This window comes from Macrobrachium rosenbergii, chromosome 3, assembly GCF_040412425.1.
Source record: "Macrobrachium rosenbergii isolate ZJJX-2024 chromosome 3, ASM4041242v1, whole genome shotgun sequence".
In the NCBI taxonomy this organism is placed as follows: Eukaryota; Metazoa; Arthropoda; class Malacostraca; order Decapoda; family Palaemonidae; genus Macrobrachium; species Macrobrachium rosenbergii.
Genome location: NC_089743.1, coordinates 44,978,515 through 44,986,965, shown reverse-complemented (window position 1 = coordinate 44,986,965; position 8,451 = coordinate 44,978,515).

Below are 8,451 nucleotides of genomic sequence, written 5' to 3'. Positions count from 1 at the left end.
CGCTTCAAGGATTCCACGTGATGGCAAAAACGCGTTTTACAAGTAGAGGAAAACTACTGTAGCTGGGCAAGGTCAAGTAGGGTTGAGTACACAAGCACACACACACACACACACACACCTTTTTCAGGAATGAACGAGATAGGAAGCTTACAAGGTAAAAAGGGTTGATATGGTAATCTCAGCTCTAATTTAGATGTGGTTTGGTCCTTGTGCGTTCGGGTAGGTTTTTGTGAATAGCTAGTAGAATTCTACTCGAGTTGAAAGTGCTATGTACTCGTATGTGATGGTTTGAGTATAACTAAAATTTAAGTTAGAATAAATTATGTCTTTTTGTATTAGCTGTCTTCTTTTCCCTCAGAGTATCCAAAAAATTGGAAGATTTTGTCGATTTTGTCTAGGAATTCAGAACTCAGTAATACACATATCGACCGTATTTAATTAACCCAGACACATGAGCACATTTGCTGACGAGTATAAAACAGTGTATTGCGCAGATATTTCGCTGTAAATCGTACTAATGATACAGTAAAGTTGAAGAAAAAGGTTTCCAAGTTTTGAAGGATAGTTCTTGCCACGTGTTGAAGACATGTGGCCTCAAGGTTTATATGGATCTTGTGCGGCATAAGGAAGAACAGATTGTTAGGAAGAGCACAGCGTAAGGAAGAATGGAGCATAAAGAACTCAGTATAAGGAAGGACACAGCATTAGGAAGAACACAGTACAGGAAGTACACAGCAGTAGGTATACCTTCCTGCCTTTTCTATTATTGAAGTTCTTCACTATTATTAAATGCACGAAGTCAAATCATTTTAATACAACTATAAAACCGAACATGAAGAATGCTACCAAACAATACATCAATTTAAATTATCTGAATGGGTGAAATTTTAATAAGAAAAACTGTTTTTTTTTCAAAGAATTAAGAATATGCTTTACGTGTATCAGATGACGGCATCAAATAGAAAATAGTTTAAATAAATTTAAAACGATTATTTTTGGAAGTAGTTGGTTTGCCAGGTGTATGTAACGCAGTTAAAGTTGTGTATGTATATATGTGTACAGAGAAAGAGAGATGAAACAAAAATTATGCACATCGGAAAAAAAATACATCCAAGTATTCACGCAAGACAAGACATTAAAAAAAATATGCACAGAGAAAACAAAAGTAATCTCACGCACACACGTAGGTAACCATAACCGGGAGTGCTCTTACGACAATCTACATTACATCACACAAGACCGAGGAGAGTCATACCGAAATTTGCAGAAGTGCCCATCTACCGTTAACCTTCTTTTCTCCAATAAAAACCGCTTAGCTTGATAATTCGATCTCGTTTGTTTTTCAAGTTTCGCTGCTTCCTCCCCTTCCTCTTCCTCTTCCTCCTTTTCTTTCTTCCAAAAGTGCCCATCTACCGTTGACTTTGTTTCTCCAATAAAAACCGATCGCGTGTTTGTTTTTTCAAGTTTCGCTTTTACCTCCTCCTCCTCGTCCTCCACCTCCACCTCCACCTCCTCCTCCTCTTCCTGCTCCTTTTTCTTCTTCTTTTTCTAAAAGTGCCCATCTACTGCTAACCTTGTTTTCAGTTTTCCTCCTGTTACACCTTTCAATCCTACCCGCAATGAATTTCCTTTCCGACGCTGAATGGCCTCATAGGTCCCAGTGCCAATAGAAACCACGTAACCCTCCCATTCGATCACATGTTTGTTTTTTCAAGGTTTGATTCTTTCCTCCTCCTCCTTCCTTCTTCTTCTTCTTCTTCTTCTTCTTCTTCTTCTTCTTCTTCTTCTTCTACCGTTGGTGCTACCACCGCTACCAGAACCTTGCTATGCCGCCGCCTCCATCGGTTCCTCTTCAGGTTTTCCCGTTACTTCGCTCCGCCAGCAACGGTCAAAATGGTATCGCAGTCCGGTGGACTTCGGGAGTGGTTAGTATGACAGACAACTGTATAACTCCTCCATTAGAATGGGCAGAAGGAGTCAGCAGCCTTCGCTGATTGCCGTGGACAATTCGGCTTTTTTTGTTTCCACGCCTGTAGTACCGTTGTAGCACTTTTATTTGACTTTTTATTTCACTTTTTATTTGCCTTTTACACTTTCAAGTACCTAGCGTCCACTTTATCGTATGTTTTGCCGCGGAAGGATATGAGGAAGTGCAGTTGCTGGACTGTAGGTGTCCCGATGTTTTTGTGATCTCTCTCTCTCTCTCTCTCTCTCTCTCTCTCTCTCTCTCTCTCTCTCTCTCTCTCTCTCTCTCTCTGTTTTTTACCCGTTTACTAAATTCCCTGGCGTTATTTTTACTTTCATCTCAAATTCTACCAAAACTTTGGTTTAGAAATTATTATTATTATTATTATTATTATTATTATTATTATTATTATTATTATTATTATTATTATTATTATTATATGAAATGCACGATGAGGGAAGTTGCAGGTAAAACAAGATATTTAAATGGAAGTTTGTGAGGTAAAACATGAGGCTGCAAATGAAATGAGAAATGGATGGTGTTTGTGGCTGGTATTGTGAAGAATGGTGACATGGAAACAAGCTGCAGGCATTGGAGAAAGTACATGTTTTCTTCAGTTAATATCAGAACCAGTGCGTTTATAATGGCAAGTGGAAGCCAGTATGGATGTTATAAAAGTGGAAGTGGTTGATTTAAAGAATAAATGTCATAAGTGATGACAGAATATAGAAAGAAAGAGTAGTCTTGAAATGGCAGATTTTAATAGGTAAGATGGGACTGTAAAACCAACGCTTCTTTGTAGAAGCGAAATGTGGTTTCAGATATAAAGGAAAGAAGAAGAGAGGTAGAAGTTTTGAGATAAATGTTTTGCATTGGTTATGTAGAGTAAAGTGGAATGAAAGAATGGCATGTAGAGATAAGAGAAGGATATCAGAACATGTAAAAACTAAATCAAGGAGCTGAGAGCGAAGAGATAGGGAATTCAGGGTGCGTTGACACGGCGGTAAAATATGTCAAAATCACATGTCGGCAACTTATCGCCCACACATCACAAACATGTTGAATACAAGTCAACGACTTATTGGTAGTCCTAACCGATGCTTCTTACCATTATCCAGCATTTGCCAAAGCCTTTTTCCCCTACATACTGTCGTTGAATTGCTTTTTAACATGTTGGCGATATGTAGTCCTAACTGATGCTTCTTTACCATTATCCAGCATTTAACGACATGTCTTCATTGCTTTTGACGATATGTTGTACCGTCGGGTGGACGACCTGCTGCGGATGAGGTGCATTAAGAATTTGTGAAGGATTTTACTGTTTAATTTTGGGACCATCCATAATACGGCAATGAAAAGATGGAGAAACAGAGTACATATATTTAAGAATAAATTTCTACAGAGAATTTTCGGGAATCTGTTCGATTCCCCTTTTCAGTCTGGGATTGAAAAGGAAGTCGAGCAGATACCCGAAAGCTCTCTGTAGAAATTTATTTTCAAATATATGTATGTACCCATACATAACTGTGGATTTATTTCTCCATTTCAAGACTCATGTTAACATGAGTATTTTTTAATAAAAAGATAAATGTGGCACAGTTGATTTGTCACTGAAGCCATTCAATCTGAGGAAAGCGTATTATTGTTATTATATTATCTGCTGGGACAATTTTTATTCGATTATTTGTTGCCTTCTTGACAAATCCGTTTTTAACGCTTATTTATAAGAGTCTGTCATTAGTGTCTTATTTGTCGCCACTGAACACTTAATTATAGTTTTATCTAATTCACTCCCGTTTTCCACTGACGAACTCTGATTCTCAGGTGTATGGGTCTTATTTCCTATTCCCTCGTATTTATTTATTTATCGCCTCTTCCTAACTTATCTCTCTCTGCAGGATGATTTTCCTGTGGGTTTATGGTCTGTTGACTCAGGATTTCAAGAAGAAAAGAAAGAAAGGTAACCGTTAGCTAATATGAAGGAAATCGGTGGAAAAAATATTGAGAAAGAAGAAAGAGAAAGGCCAAATGACAAAATACCATTATACGAGGGAAGTGATGAAAGAAGTGAGAAAAGGAAGCAAGAACACAATGAAGAAAGAAGGAAAATGAAAGAAGTCTCATTGAGTCAAGCAAATGAAACAAACAAGGCGTTACGAAGGAATGAAGCAGAATAAAGGGCAGAAAACAAGTGAAAATCCTTCCCGCTATAGAAGAAGAAGAAGAAGAAGAAGAAGAAGAAGAAGAAGAAGAAGAAGAAGAAGAAGAAGAAGAAGAAGAAGAAGAAGAAGGAGATATTTAGAGGTAGAAAGGTTAATGACATGAGGAATTGGGCTGGGTCTACTACAAACCTTATGTAACATAAGGTAACATGAGAAAATAATTAGGAGAAGGTGACTGTGGAGGGAGGTATTCATTATCGTATGTGTACAGATATGTAACTTTATTGTTTATATATATATTATACGTGTGTGTATATATATATATATATATATATATATATATATATATATATATATATATATATATATATATATATATGTATGTATATGTATATATATGTATATATATATATATATATATATATATATATATATATATATATATATATATATATATATATATATATACATATGCAGAGTAGCACAAAGAATAATTAAACTTATTACGAATGCTTCCTTTAAAGATTCATACCTTTTTGTTTTGCTGATGGTACTTTGCATCCAAACATTACGTCCCTATAATTGAAATATATGTGTATATGTATATATGTATATATATATATATATATATATATATATATATATATATATATATATATATATATATAAGAATAAGTGTTTATGATCATTAACATAATTCTTATATGCAAACAATAGCAATGGACTGCACAAAGGAAAAGGTTACTAGTTACAAAACATATAGAAGGAGGCTGGGTTGCGAATAAAAAAATAAATATAACTTGCTTTAATTTATCTTTAGTCTTTGCCAAAAGAAATAAGGTTAATTATATGAGGTGTCTTAATTATCTCTTATTTACATTAGATGTCTTTTTCAATTGAGCCTTATTTTTCATTCATGTAAATAATATAATAGTTTACTGTCATTTCGACCCTGTTTTCCTTACAAGGGTTTGGACATGGCAAATCGAGCCTTTTAGTTTTCTGAAAAGAAAACTATTGCGCCGGCTTTGTCTGTCCGTCCGCACTTTTTTCTGTCCGCACTTTTCCTGTCGGTCCTCAGATCTTAAAAACTACTGAGGTTAAAGGGCTGCAAATTGGTATTTTGATCATCCACCCTCCAATCATCAACCATACCAAATTGCAGCCCGCTAATCCCAGCAGTTTTTATTTTATTTAAGGTTAAAGTTAGCCATAATCATGCTTCTGGCAATTATATAGGATGTGCCCCCACCGGGCCGTAGTTAAAGTTTCATGGGCCGCGGCTCATACAGTATTATACCCAGACCACCGAAAGATAGATCTATTTTCGGTGACCTTGACTATACGATTTACAGAAAACTCGATTGCGCCGAAGAAACTTCGGTGCATTTTTTACTTGTTTCATATTTTTGTTATTTTTGACGGTACGGGTGATACGTACAAAAGGATTTACGTTTAACACAGGTGAATGAAAAATGACGTGATTAAAAATGATTGTGTGGATGCACTCATTTTGCAATAGAAATTATTGACAACTTTTCAGAAATTCATTAGAAAAGGAAATAAGGAAAACTTATGAATGCTCACAAATGACTGAAATGAAGATTTTACAAATAAAAATTATGCTATCGTAGAATCTTTATGAATTAAATTAGTAATTAAGATAACGTTCTGTGAGAATGAGTATAATGAGAAATGAAAATAGGTAAATTTCTGGAGTACACCAACTCACACATAGAGCTAGGAATGTTAATAGCAAAGATATATGTATATATATATATATATATATATATATATATATATATATATATATATATATATATATATATATATTATATATATATATATATATATATATATATATATATATATATATATATATATATATTATATATATATATATATATATATATATATATATATATATATATATATATATATATATATATATATATATATATATATATATATATATAATGGATACGTTTAGAAACAAATTAAGAATTTAAGAATTTGCTATTAACAGTCTGAGTTCTGTGTGTGTCAGTTGATGTATTCTTGAAATTGATCTATTTCCATTGCTCATCAAAGTCATCCTAATTTCAAATGTCATTCATAAAAATAATTATATAATCTATAATCTTTATTTTAATCGCGTGTTAACAGTGATGAGTTTTCTCTATTTCCTTTGGTTAATTTTCTGGAAGGTTGTCAGTTATTTCTATGTGTAAAATTAGTGCAATCAAACCATCATTTTTATTCACTTTTCATTCATTTTTCATTCATCAACGGTGCGTAAATCCATTTAAATCCTTTAACTTTCATTCACATTGGACCAATAGTGCACTCCAGAAAACTCCGAGTACGCTATTGCGAGGTTGAGTCTGTTCAAGGTTAAGCAAGGTTAGCGCGGGGCAGGAGGATCCACTGACGGAGAGCGAAGGTGGTGAGGTAAGACGGTTTCGTTCAACTCCTTCTTCCTCGGAAGTTCCGATTGCAGGAGAGCTGCATTCTATTGCTATTCACAGTTCCAGTGCCCAATGCGGTCTTCAATTGCTTTTGACAGGTCTAGTGCCCAAAGACTTCGAACAACTGCTCTAGAGAGTTCCAGTGCCCAATGGCTGCATTCAATTCGACTTGACAGTTGTAGTGCCCAGTGGCTGTGATGAACGCCTCTTGACAGTTCCAGTGGCCTAAGGCTGCGTTCAGCTGCTCTTGGCAGTTCTAGGGCCCAAAGGCTGCTTTCAACTTCTCTTGATAGTTCTGGTGCCCAACTGCTCTAGACAATTCCAGTGCCCAAGGGCTGCATGCAGTTGCACTTGACAGTTCCAGTGCCTAAGGGCTGCGTTCAACTGCTCTAGACAATTCCAGTGTTCAAAGGCTGCATTCAGTAGCATTTGACAGTTCCAGTGCCCAAAGGTTGCGTTCAACTGCTCTTGACAGTTCCAGTGCCCAAAGGTTGCTTTCAGCTGCTCTGACAGTTCCAATGCCCAAAGGCTGCGCTCAGCTTCTCTTGACAGTTCCAGTGCCCAAAAGCTGCGTTCAGCTTCTCTTGACAGTTCCAGTGCCTAAGAGCTGCATTCAACTGCTCTAGACAATTCCAGTGCCCAAAGACTGCGTTCAACTACTGTTCATATTTTCAGTGCCCAAAAGCTGCGTTCATCTGCTCATAGACAGTTCACAGTGCCCAAAGGCTGCGTTCAACTGCTATTCATAGTTTCAGTGCCCAAAAGCTGCGTTCAACTGCTCATAGACAGTTCTAGTGCCCAAAGGCTGCTTTCAACTGCTCTAGACAGTTTCAGTGCCCAAAGGCTGCTTTCAACTGCTCCTGACAGTTCCAATGCCCAAAGACTGCGTTCAACTTCTCTAGACAGTTCCAATGCCCAAAGGCTACGTTCAAAAGACGGAAAGACCGTCAGCTCTTTCGATTATTTTGCTCTGGAAATTCGACCATTTGCGGATGACCCGTTTCTGTGACTGTTTCTTTCTTCCTGCTCCTTTTTTTCTTGAATCGTCTAACCTTCCTTCATTTTAAAATTGAGGTTTATGGCGTCCTTCGTGGCTCTGCCCCTGCCCCGCCCTTCTTTTTTTTTCTCTCTCTCTCGTTGTAAAAGATAAAAATGTAAAAAGTACGCTCCTTTTTTCTTTTCTCGTGAAACATGAAAGAATAAAAAATACTCTGCTTTGACGGTTGAGATGCAGAAAAGTTGCGTTCAGTGGCATTTTCATTGCGGGAGGGCCACGTTCAGTTGCTCAGATGATTTAAAACCAAAAAGACCCAGTCCGTGCAACCGAACAGCACCTCTCCCTGTTTGTCAGTCTTAATACATTTTACTCGTATGCGATATATTTTAAGAATAGAAGAGAACTCTCTCTCTCTCTCTCTCTCTCTCTCTCTCTCTCTCTCTCTCTCTCTCTCTCTCTCTCTCTCTGTGTCTTCATCTTCTTCTTCTTTTTCTTCTTCTTCGACAAACAGATGAGCTTGCTATAAAAAGTGAAAACTAGAGTAGGTCGGAACAAGTTCTCTTTCCTTTGGATTAATGGAAAAGCGATTCTGTTCCCGGAATAGCAGTCGGCTCCTGCGCTCAACAGCCTTAAGAATTCACCATTGTAATGTTTATTTTAAGCTCAAACGTTTCTCTGTGTGGTAAATAAATACTGTACGAACCTTAGATGTTGTGGTATCAATTAAAGAAACATCTATTTTCATAGCTTCGTCTTCATTTCATTGATATTGTCAGTGTCTGTTCCAACACCATTTTTTAAATATATAAAAAACCGCGCCGTAGGGAACATCATTATTCCACCACCGTGGCACGTCAG